Consider the following 12,436-nt stretch of genomic DNA (forward strand, 5'->3'; position numbering starts at 1 on the left):
ACAAAACTTAATACACACGCATTCCCTGTTACTGAAGGAGATTGGAAGATCTCCTAGCTATCAGCATATAAAATCTTCGTTTTCTTTGGCTTGTACAGACACATCTTGTAGTGTAACAACATCGACCCATATCATTAATATACTGGATTGCACTGAGTCAGAATTTGGATTAAAGACTATGCTTTGCATACTTAAGTTTGCAAAACCGAGCCACAGGCTCAGTAGGTGGCACTCTTTTCACCGTGTCAGAGTAGAGCCGAGGTCCCGTCCTCTTTGTAATTCTCAGGAGCTGAACTTGTGCTCCAGTATGATGGGAGACATTATGGAGCATTACTTCTCCCTGAAATTAGGTATAAAATGAAGGTCTTAACCACTATAGCTAATAAAAAAATTTTACACCCTTTTTAATAGGAGTTTCAGATTCTAATAAGCCTAAAGCTTCCACCTCATAATCACACTGAAATTTCCTCTAAAATTTCAATAGGATGTGATTTTTATTTAAAAATATTAATGTCAGCATAAACTAGTAATTAATAGCTGCAGTGTTTATCCCATAAATATATTCAATGCTCAGAGGCAGGGCTGCTTCTAGACAAGCCAGAGAATAGACTGACAGGAACCACGTGAAGTTAACACAGACTAACACAAAGCCCTGCACTTTGCCCAGACTGACTTGCCAGTGCACAGGCTGGGACTGGCAGGACACTCAGTGCCACTGAATAAGATTTGGGGGTCCTGGTGGACAGTGGGATAAATACCAGGCAGCAATGAAGGTTCACACCATCCTGGTCTCTATAAAGAAAATCTGAGCTAGGTCAAGGGAAATTACTATTTCTCTTTACTCATCATTTGGTAGCCTGTGTCTGGGATACTTTGTGCAGTTTTGGGCATCCCAATATAGAAAAGATGTTAATAAACTGGAGCCAGTAGAAAGTCAAGATGGTCAGAGGCCGGAAGAGATGTCCTCAGCAAGGAGAGGCTGATGGAAACAGAGGTCATTTCAACCAGCTAGTGAGGATAGTGAAACAGTGATCAACACCATCTGATTTCACTGTTGATCTTGCTTTGAGCAGGAGACTGAACTAGTGACGTCCCAGAATCTCCTCCAACTTGACTGATACTATGATTCAAGAAACAAATCCTTTTAACTCACATAAGAGGAGAATTAAGTAAATGACAGTTAAATAGTTCAAAAATGTCTTATAGGAAATACAAGTGATTGTATCTGTTTCAGATTTGTTGGGCTTTAGTTTTCAGGTTGTGAATTTAGAGAACCATCAGCCTAATTACAAAAAAAACCCCATTCCTTCATAGTCACCATTTCCCAGCACTATTACAGGAGAAAACATTCATAAAAATGGTTTTTATACAAGACCAATTGCTTTATACTCCAGAGAAATTTTAGTTTCTCCAATACCAATGTCTGTCTCCCATCTTTGTCAGAATTAAGCACTCAAGTTACTATGTTTGAAATATTATGCTCAGGCACAACTTCTCTCGGGAAACTTGATATAGACAGGTATAATGTTTGGAAAGAGGGGGTTTGGCCTATTTAAAAGAGTGATCAAAAAGGAAAAAAAAAAAACCCTTTGTACTTATATTTTACTCTTCTTATCTGAGTTTAAAACACTTCACTCAAGCTAGAGATCTGAGCAAGATTCAGATTCTTTGATCAACCTGGGGCGAAAATACATGTATTTATAGAGCATGCATGTGTAAATACATATGTATGCACGCTCAGCGTGTCATGACCTGGCTCCCTGAGAACCAGGAGGAAACCTTGTTACATGAGGGAAAGGTAGGGACACTGCAGTTTAGAGAAGAAACCACATGTGAAACAAAGTTTTTCACATTGCTTAAACACTACTGAAAGAAGCTCAGATGCTGTGGTTGGAAAGACAGTGCGGGAATCTATGAAGTAACAAATTATGTGGCATTCTGAAAACCAGGACTGTTGACTCTTTCTTCCTAATTTTGCTAGCTTTAAAAAGACTTTTTAGTCTTTCTGCATTTACTATCACTTTTCCCAGAATGCCACATTATTTGTTTGTTTGTTTTACAAACAACAGTCTGTGGTAACATTGTTCACTAAAATACAGAAAAATACAGTATTTGAACAAGGTATGTGGTGAGCTGAAGGCCACATGGATGTTGAATAGCTGAACTTTGGTTAGCTCCCAATGCTCAAGTCCACATGTAAACCCTTCTGTCACACTATACTTATCCTGCATTTTAGGAGCTCAGTATGCAGATTGTACTAAACTCCAACATGCCCCATCACCAAAGTGTCACCAATCTACACATACAATAATAGGATACCAATTTCTTCTTGCTGCTCAGTTGACTGGATAGTGACACAAGTCTTTCTGAAAATTAGGTTCAAATTACCTTAAGGAGGATGATATTAAAAAAAAAAAACAACAGCAACAAAAAAGTTTTTTTTTAAACCTGCCTGTAAATTGCTTCTGATTTTTTCTTAAATATTTATTGATTATATTTTCTTACATACTGTGTGAGAGTAAAATTAGAAAAGGAACTGATGAAAATAAAAATGTAAATAATGAAAAATGTAAAGCACCATAAATTCTTTAGCTCTATTTAACTATTTATCATCATAATTTAGACAACATAAATAATAATGCTACTACCTTGGGAAAAGTCCATGGTCTAGTAGCTCTCAATAAGATCAAGAATACTTCAGTGGAAATACTCCTGAAAAACATTGTAGGCAAGAAATATCAAGAACTGGTAGGCATATGTAATTTTTAAATCCTAATACTTATTTTTAATGCTATAATCACTTCATGGGATGAAGTTGGGCTGAAGTTAAGGGGGTAGAAAAGTTCACAGTTTGGGGCCAAGATCAAGTGCTGGGGACAGGAATGACTGCAGTGCAGCTGTAATGTAGCTCAAGCACAGCCATATGCAAGAGCCTCAGCTTAAAGCAGCTCCCAAGAAAATGTGGCAGAAGCTCCCCATGAGGTTTATTTTGGTAGGTAACTTCCACTAATTCTTCTTCCGTCTCTCCTTCCCCAAGATAATCAGCTGTGCTTTCTTTAGGCTTCAAGCCTAGGCAGAGAAACCCCTTAGAGGAACTCAGAGTCCTAACAACAACAAATGAGCAAGAAAAGACATACTGACAACATGTAGCGCAAAGTAATATTCACGGCTTCGTTGAATTTAGTGTAATAACAGAAATAAAGACTGGAATTTGAAACAATATGCTGTGATATTTTTTCTCTCTTTGTATAACATTGATGTTATTTACTAGGAATTAGTATTACAGAGAATAATCTAGGTTGTTTCTTTAATACTCTGAGTAGACCAGTTTCTTATTGAACCATGCAGAAGGTATTTAATTTGATCAATAGGCTATTTAATAATACAAAAATAAGATCTGCCCCACTGACTCAGGTAACTGGTAACAACTAATGGTGCATTGTGTATTTGCAGGATTCTGGAATCTTTGCAGGATTCTGTAATATTTGTGTTGTGTATTATTTATCTGTCTTATGCAAGATATCTATCTATGTATGTATGTGCATATATAGAAGAGCATCCTTATAGTCATCTCTTATAGTGAACATCAACTAGGAAATTCTTCTGAGCTTCAGTAGCTCATGTATTACAAGCAGCAATCTCAAAGCCCATTTCAAATCATTTGACACTTACAGTCATTCAAGGAACTTTCAGCCCAAACAGGTTTTAGTGACAAGGACTTAGAACCATTGCAATTAAATTGAAACATATGCTGCATAAATCTAGGGGCATCAGGGAAATCAGAAAGTGAGCATTTGCTAACACCATGTTCCATTGGGAGCCCATGGTACTCTCTCATGAGGATTCATCCCTATTCCATCACATAAGTAAATTACAGAATAGCAAGGGAACATAAAGCACAGTGGGAGACACCAACACGTATAAATAAGACATATGTGACAGGCAGGTACCAAATACAGAGGATAATCTGCAAGCATATAATTGCGCACCTTGATGACCTTATCTGTCCCTCTACTCCTTAATCCTTCTTTTCTGTCACTCCGTGCTTGCCTGTGCTGGCACTTTGCATTGGTGCAAGCCAGGCTGCAGCTTCTCCCGTCATCACCATTACACTGTAGTGTTTTTGGTGAATTGCTGTGCAGTTTTTATTCTTCACAGATTCACAAGCAAGTTGCATCATTCTGATTTCCATACCTGGAATCCAGTAGTATTTTGGCAGTCCTCCATGATTCCTTCCAATACCAAGTTGTGACCTATCCCAACCAGTTGGTCTGTTTATCTCTGTGATCTCTGAATATTCTTTATTTTGTGCATAAAGTACATTGCATATTCCATTATAAGGCAAATTAATTCAGTTACTCTCTTTATGTTTACTAGTACAAATCTCATTATGGAGTTTGTTCATTTTTTCCTCTCCTTATCCTTTTTAATACAAAATTTACACGGTTGGTTTTTTTTGTGGTTTTTTTTTTTTTTTTTTTGTTGTTGTTGTTGTGGTTTTTTTTTTGTTTTGTTTTTTTTTTTTTTGTCAATGGGAACCTTAAAAGGCTTGTACTCATAGTACAATCTACAAAAATTTTTTTCCATTTCTACATGGGGCATAAACCACAATTTCATGGCAACAGCCCTACCTAGAATGTGGTATTCCAAGGCAGGAATGCTTCCCAAATACAGATGTGATTATATTATGTATATGGTGCACTTAGCATTTGAGCATTATTTATGTTTTCTGTTAGCCAACAGGAACACGTATCTTCATGGCTGCCACAGGACTGCCAGCCTGAAGGAAATGCAGCAATCCCAACAGGAAGTAATGAAGTTTTTTATCCATGCATCTCAGATATTTTGCAAGTACTCTCAAAACCCTCCCCTCCTACACAATGAGGAGGATCTTTCCTCCCTTGCAAATGCATGCTCCTCCCTCATCTCCCCCCACTCCCACTCCTGCAGAGTTATCTCCAGCTCCTTGAAGCCACAGTGGACTGAGAAAGCAAAGGATATTATCTGGAGGAGGCTAATGTAACCAAGATGTACCGCAGAAGAGCCAGGAATACACATGATCCATGAATGCAACCATGGAGAAAGTATTCAAATACCAAGCTCAAGTATTCTGTCTCTGCTGGATTGACCATAGTGTCTGTTTATAGGTACTTGTTAATTTCTTTACTCTTTCCTCATACGTATGAGAGGCGTCCTCCAATATCACTACTGTCTCAAGCAATAAAAAAAGCAATCACTGCCTTTTTCTCAGCAGAATCTCTGCCCCACAGGAAGTGTTCTGAATATGTTGTCTTTGTTATGTTACTAACAAGAAACAGCAGTAATCCACTGTGCTCAAGGCAGGGAATAGCAAATCCACTGTGCAGTAACAATCACCATAGAATCATGACATTGGGCTTTATGTATCAATGTGCATCATAGAAAAGATGGAGAAAACTTCTAGAGTTTCTCAAGAATGGGAAGTGGTTCAGCAAATTTGCATCCAAAAACTGCAGGAGGAAAAAAACTGCCCAACTAAGAAAAAAACCAAAACAACCCTTTCCAAAAAAATACACCAAACACCAACCACACAGACAACCCCCAAACCTCCTCTTTTCTTGAAACTATGAATAGTAAGAAAAATTACCAAGTTATAGGATCACCATTTTTAGCATCTGTACCAATAAGAAAACAAATGTTAGTGCTCTTCATTTCAGGCAACTACAACAGTTGGATGTTTGGGGTATTTTTCCTTTCGGTGAAAGATTAGTGGAAGCTCTTGAAAGATGTATATTGGCTGAGGAGCAGAAGACATCAGAAGTTCAAAGCAACACTGAAGACAACAAAGAGAACTTCATAACAACAAAACACTGTCACAATTCATTTTAAAAGATGATTTTCTAATTGCAGAGTGGAGCTTTGCTGTGCGGGAAGCACGCACAGAAATCGATATTGACATAAAAAATTAGGTAATGGAGTTAAACAGGAACATACTTTTGGAGAGTATTGTTATTAAAAAATACAGCTCTTTCCTACTGCATGCACTTCAGTCTTAGATTTATCAGCTGTCGCTCAAATATCGCCAGCAGACCCTCAGCTACAATTCTCCCAGTTTGTTCCAGAGAACGGCATCCAGACTCCATTTCTCTGACATCTAAACAAAATTCTGTCAGGTCATTTCAGCCTCCAAATTGTAGTGCTTGAAACAGTGAAAAAAGTCTATTTGTAGAAATAATTTCACAAGTTCACTTGGACAAGTTCACCTATCACAAGCTCCTTGATTTGTAGACCTGGTATCTCCAACTAGTCATGTATTGCTATAATTAAAATACTCAACATTTTTGTCAGAACTAAGAAATAGCCTATTTATTCCTGTCAATTTGCATTCATGATTATATTTCAAATTAATGTGACTTGCAGTGCTTGCAAAGCCAGTATCCATTAAGTGATCTAGAGGTTGTACTGTTAGTACTATCTTGCATGGCACACCACAGAAAGCTGCACAAAAAACAGAAAGAAAGGCATCCAAACAAGCTCTCATTTCCTCAGTAGATGTAGAAATAATATCCCCAAAATGCCTTGAGAGACTGTCATTCAGGAATGGCAGAAAGCCTCTTTACTGCCTACCAGCTATTCTGGGTAACACAGAGTGCAGTTATAATCCCAAGCCAGTTTTGCCAAGCTGCCTAAGCCCTTCCAGTTACCAGTTGTTGATCACTCTCTAAAAGACAACCCTCACAGTTGTTCTGCAGCTGTTTAGCAAAGTGAGAAGTGTTGTTGTCTAAGTTTCACATGTTCAATAAAACTCTTTATCATCCATGACAATAAGGCCAAATACAGTCTCCTAGAATACAGTAGCTGGCACCATTAATTCTGTCCAGGCCAGTTGTGCTTACTGATCCCTCTTCTCTTCCTGAGAGGAAACAGCTGAATGTCTCTGCAAGTGCTCATTCCCAGGCCAGCAGAATACAACAGCTGATTTACTGATATCATAGTCATTAATAATTGATTGATAACAACCAAGTGCTGTAAATTTCCAGAATGTTCACATACTGAACGGATGAGAAGCTTTCTACTAGTATCTAGAAGCTCTGAAACAAGCCCTACACAAATCTCCAAAAACATGCCTTTGGTTATCTTGAGACTTTGCAAATCTACACAGTCCTCTTTGACAAGCCACTACTTGCTTTTCACAAATAGCACTGCAGAAACATGATGCTGGTGCAAGAGAAGTTCCTTCAGAAGTGTTCCTTCCTCCTCATTAATTTTCCTCCTTGTTACACCTACATTTATTCTCCTTTCATCAGCTTTCATCTTTATCTACATCCCAAACATGGTTTTCCGCAGTTAGGTTGAAATCCACTACGTGGACTTTTCAATTCTATTTGATCAAGGATTAGCATACCAAGGAGTCTCACAAGGAAGCTACACTACATATACTATGTATTACTTCCCACAACTCTATACACATCCCTCATATGATCAATTTTTTTCTGATTCTAGAAGACACATTTATTTTTGTGCTTCTATAAGCCATTAGCATTAGTTCCTCTAGCATTAGGGTGCATTAATTAAAAACAGAGAGCAGTTTTCCAATTAATTTGAATTTCAGTTATGAAAAAGAATACAAATACTATGAAGTGATCTGTCAATATTAGGATTCCACTATGCAGCCCAGACTGCCACCCATTGCTGCCTCTTGGTCTGATGCAGCAATCAGTAGCATTTTCAACAAATGGTGTTCATATGTTTTCTGTCCTTGATTCAGACAGAAGCACTTGTCTTGACCATTTGCTGTCAGCAATTTGAAACTAAAGAAACTTAGCACAGTTCGAGTTTGATTGTACAAGGATCATTTTGTGTTCTGAATGAGTCATTTGAGCTTTTGCAATCACATTTCTTCCTTCGCCACATTTTTCAGGATGGTTTAGCTTGCATTTAATAACTTTTTTCCAAATTTGGAAGTACATTTTAAACAAACTGGAAAAGCCAGCAGTAAGAAGGAATACTTTCAAGGTTATCAGTATTCTTCATTTTAAAACCCTTTGCTCTTTCCTGTTTTGAATTACAATTTTGCACTACAAAGCATATACAACAACATTTTATTTTTAATTTTTCAGTGGTGATGTTTTTTATACTACATTGTGAAAATTCAAGGTCTTTTTGTTGTGAAACAGACATCTTAGAGTATGACAGAAAAACCATACTTATATTAATATTCACTGGTTGCAGATTTCAGAAAGAGTACTTGTAGAACCTTTTTTTTTTATATGTAACTGGGAGATATCATTAAATGGAAATGACACACAAGGCAATAAAGAAAGAAACCTCCCACACAGATGTAGGATGCTTATCTATCAGTGTGGTTCTAAAATAGAAGCTTTTAATTTCCCCAAGTGTGCTGCAGTAAAATATGAAAGATGTGATTCTGACATGATACTGCACAGCAACAAGATCATTTTCATCTACATAATGCTTGGGTCATTTACAAAAATTAAATAAGTAGTTACACCAAAATAGATTTAAGAAAATGTCACTATCAAAATAAAGCCAACAGGAAGATCATTCTCTGCAGCAAGCACTTCAGTATTTTGTTTCTTCCATTAAGGATGAAGAAAAGGCACAGACGGATAAGGAACTAAATCATTAATAAAAGTTTATGATGACCAAATAGTAATAATCGTTACCAGATTAAATTGATAACATATTGTACTCACTTTTTATGGTATTAGAAGGTTTTCTAAAATACCAAATGGTTAAAGATCAGTCCCAACATTGATGAGAAATACTTTTGAGCCTGTACTTTCTTTACAGAAATCACATCTCAAGGTGTGTTATTGTCACATGGTATTTTTCTTTATTTACAAAAGTTTTTTTACCTTAAAATTAATGTGGTTCTTCCAGATGTGTCCTACAGGTAGTCTTCTGTGTAAACCTATATCAAAATCAGTAGTTTAGGCTAGCAAAGTATGTTTGAGAGCAAAACTTCCTTACCATCACAAAAATTGATAATGACAGAGCAAATCCAAATCCTACCTATGCCCTTTGGCCTATCAGAACCCAGATGAAGGTTTTGAAATTATGACAAAGAAAGATGGGTTGAGACATTTCCAAGCATGAAACATCAGAAAACTAAGTTACTATTAAAAGTAGCAATTGTTACTTATCTGTATACTTACCTGTACAGATGAAGCCCACTTTGTGATTAGGCAGCAATTAGCATCAGAAGGCATTAGTCTCATATGACATCTTAGTGTCATCTGCAAAACTTTCCCACAAACATCCCTGCCTCAAGCTAATGCTCAGTCCATAAGTGATACATTGTGGAGTTTGTTTCTTTGTACAAAAGAGGACCTGCATGAATAAAAATTGCAAAAGCAGAATCAGCTCAGAAGTGGATGGCATAACTAGAATCGGATGATAATTTCCTCTCCCCAGCTGTCTCCTTCAGCCAACAGGGAGTTGAGCTGGTCACGAATCACCTTTAAACTGGCTCCACAGCACAGAATGTCACTCTGGCATGAAGTCAGCTGAATAGCTCAGTTCAACCTCAGCAGCTGTCTCAAGCTAAGATTTTTCTATTCCTATATTGCATCACTTAGGCTGATTCAGAGTCACTGCCAATGGATGTAATGACCTAAGGTGTTACTGTCCTCTCCTGAAGTTACTGCATCCACAACTTTGCTGCCAGAACAAATCATCTGGAAACTCCTAAGCTATTTCATGCAAATGTACGTGGATTAGTTCAAGTTACACTCAATAGCACTTCATGCTGTTGGCTGACATTGCATCGAGTGAACAGGGGAGGTTTCTCATTGTCTGGTCTCCTGGCTCAGCAACAAGGGCAAGAAACTTAATTGAAGTCTAGTAAAATAATAGTTTAGAAAACCGGAAACATCAAATCTACCAGAGATTGCTTTGCAATAATTTTTCTTATTGCAGCCTGAAGTGGTGTTTTAGAATTTGTAGGATAAGTGAACTGGGTTTGTTACTCAAGAACACGGGGTTCAACCAAGTTCTTCCACAAGGCCTCTTTATCAGTGGAGAAACACACCTTTTCTCAAGATACCTCACTTCTCTGAAGAATAGGTTAAAAATGTTTCCCTTACTTTCTGTACCCTTAGAAAAATGCTTCCCCACAGCAGAAAATGACATCTTACTTTCCTATCATATAAGAGACATACTACATCAAAAATAAATATTTAAACTGTGCTGAACATTTCTATTCACAGATTCCATGAAGGATGTTTCTTGAGAGGTCTCATAGACCACTTTGCTCCCTACACACACGGACTAAAGAATCTGCTGTCACTCTGAGCTCATGCACACTCCAGGGAATTTTTACAGCCAAAACACACCTGCACTTCAGTTACATAAGCAACATCTGCATTATTCATCTACAGAGATTTAAAGACTACTTATTATTATTTTAAAATAATAAAGAAAAGGCACATATCTGCCAAGAATGAGCTACCCATGAACGTGACAATGTGTAAAAGGAGAATTATTATGGCATACACTCATAAATATGACCCATGAGCGCAGCAAATCCTGGAATTTAGATTACTTTGTAGTTTAAAAACATCTAAGCCTCACAGTGTAGGCAGTATATGTAAGTTTGTTGCTTCTATATTAAGAGCAGGTAAACATGAACAAGCAGGTGGTTTGGAGTCAGTTAGACACAGTCAGTTAATCTTAAAGGAGAGGGAAAAAGAAGAAAGCCTCCAGACTTTGATTTTTGAGTTCTATTTTAACTATTTGTTTTGGCTTCACTGAAATTGATGGCAATATGATTTTAACCGCTCTTAGCAAGACAGCTGTTTTGCTTTTACACTTTGTCCAAGTTACACATGATTTTGGGAGCCAATGACTTTTTATCCACGAGCCTCTTTTCCCCTCCTCTTTGCTCTAAAACGATCAAATGGGAATATTTTTATTTCACCATGTGGTTAAGAAATGTTTTTGCTTTCTCAAATTTGCCTGAAGTTGGTCAGAGGATACCTTGAGGATCTGTTCAGTGATGTAAGGCTCCCCTGAATGACATTCCCTATTTGGGTAGGCAGCAGTGATTTGTTGTCTATGACCACAACCATCTTCCAGCTCAAACACATCCTCCATTTCATCTCTGCCCCATCTCTGACTGACTTTAAAATTATCACATCAGTGTTCATTTAGACTTGATTATAAGTGGTAGCAGCTGTTAATATCTCTTCTGTAACAACTATTCCACAATGGCCAGCTTGCATAGACAGTTTTATTTCACACGTGGGGTGACTTTGTGCAGCTTAGTTGAGTCTGAGGTGAATCAAAACCCCAAAAAAGCATTTTTAGAGTAGAAAAAGTATCCACAAGCCAAGTCAGTGCAGAATAGCTTTAGCACTTTAAATTCACACCTAAGTTTATTTTACAATAGCTTCACTTAACAAGTACTTAACAAAAGAGACAAGGAGGGATATGTGTGTGTGTGTACATGACCATAAAGGTTAAACAGCAAACTACGGATGATTGCTGCAACCAATCGCCAGGATAACCTTGTTTGTAGAAGAAACACAGCCACCCTGTGCCAGGCAAGAGAAAATGGGTTGTACAGGGATTTTGAAATACTATTTTATGTGTAGCATTAAGGGTCTTGGGTTTTTTTTTAATCAAACACCAGAAGTTGTATTGCCATTATAATATATAATACAGGTGTAAAAATATATGTACATGTGCCAATATACAACATATTTTTGTCTTTTCCCACTTTCAATTATTACTAGTCATTGAGATACACAACTTCTAAATGAACAGGAAGTTCTCCAGCAATACATTTCATAATATTTTCCTATTTGCTCATGTAGCGACCTGTGACATTGTGTTCTAGAAGAATTATTTTTGTAATTGTGCTGCTCTTTTCTTGCACAAGTAGGAGGCAAGTCAGTGCTCATTCTTTTGAACGCAGGCCTCCTACTCACAAGATGTGCCCATTTGAAACTCTGAAGATGATTTCAACCCTGATACTTGCTTTCAGTGCATTACACCTGCAATCAGTGCACCTGTAATGAGGTCAGACAACACAAGTTGGGGAAAAAACTGTATGGAAGTATAAATCCCCTTATTAATATACTTAATTTTTCCCCCTTTAGACTATTCCAATTCCAATGATGTTATTTCAACTAATGTGAAATGCAAAGTTTTCTATATTATGGTGGAACAAATATAAATAATTCACTTAAACCTATATTACAGTGCTATGGGTCAAGCTACAACAGAAAGGTTTTGACTGCCTTTATGTGAGAGGCAGAGTACAAAGTCATCAGAATCATCAGTCTGGAAGAGTTTTTCCATGCTGAAGTAGTCACTTCAGGCTCCACAGTAATTCCCACCAACTCAGTGGCCACTTCACAGACCTGTCTGTCCTTATAGCACAGTGAATCACTACAATATAGGGCAAATACACAGAGTAATCATGTCAGGC

The sequence above is a fragment of the Vidua macroura genome, chromosome 6 (assembly GCF_024509145.1).
Source record: "Vidua macroura isolate BioBank_ID:100142 chromosome 6, ASM2450914v1, whole genome shotgun sequence".
Taxonomy (NCBI): domain Eukaryota; kingdom Metazoa; phylum Chordata; class Aves; order Passeriformes; family Viduidae; genus Vidua; species Vidua macroura.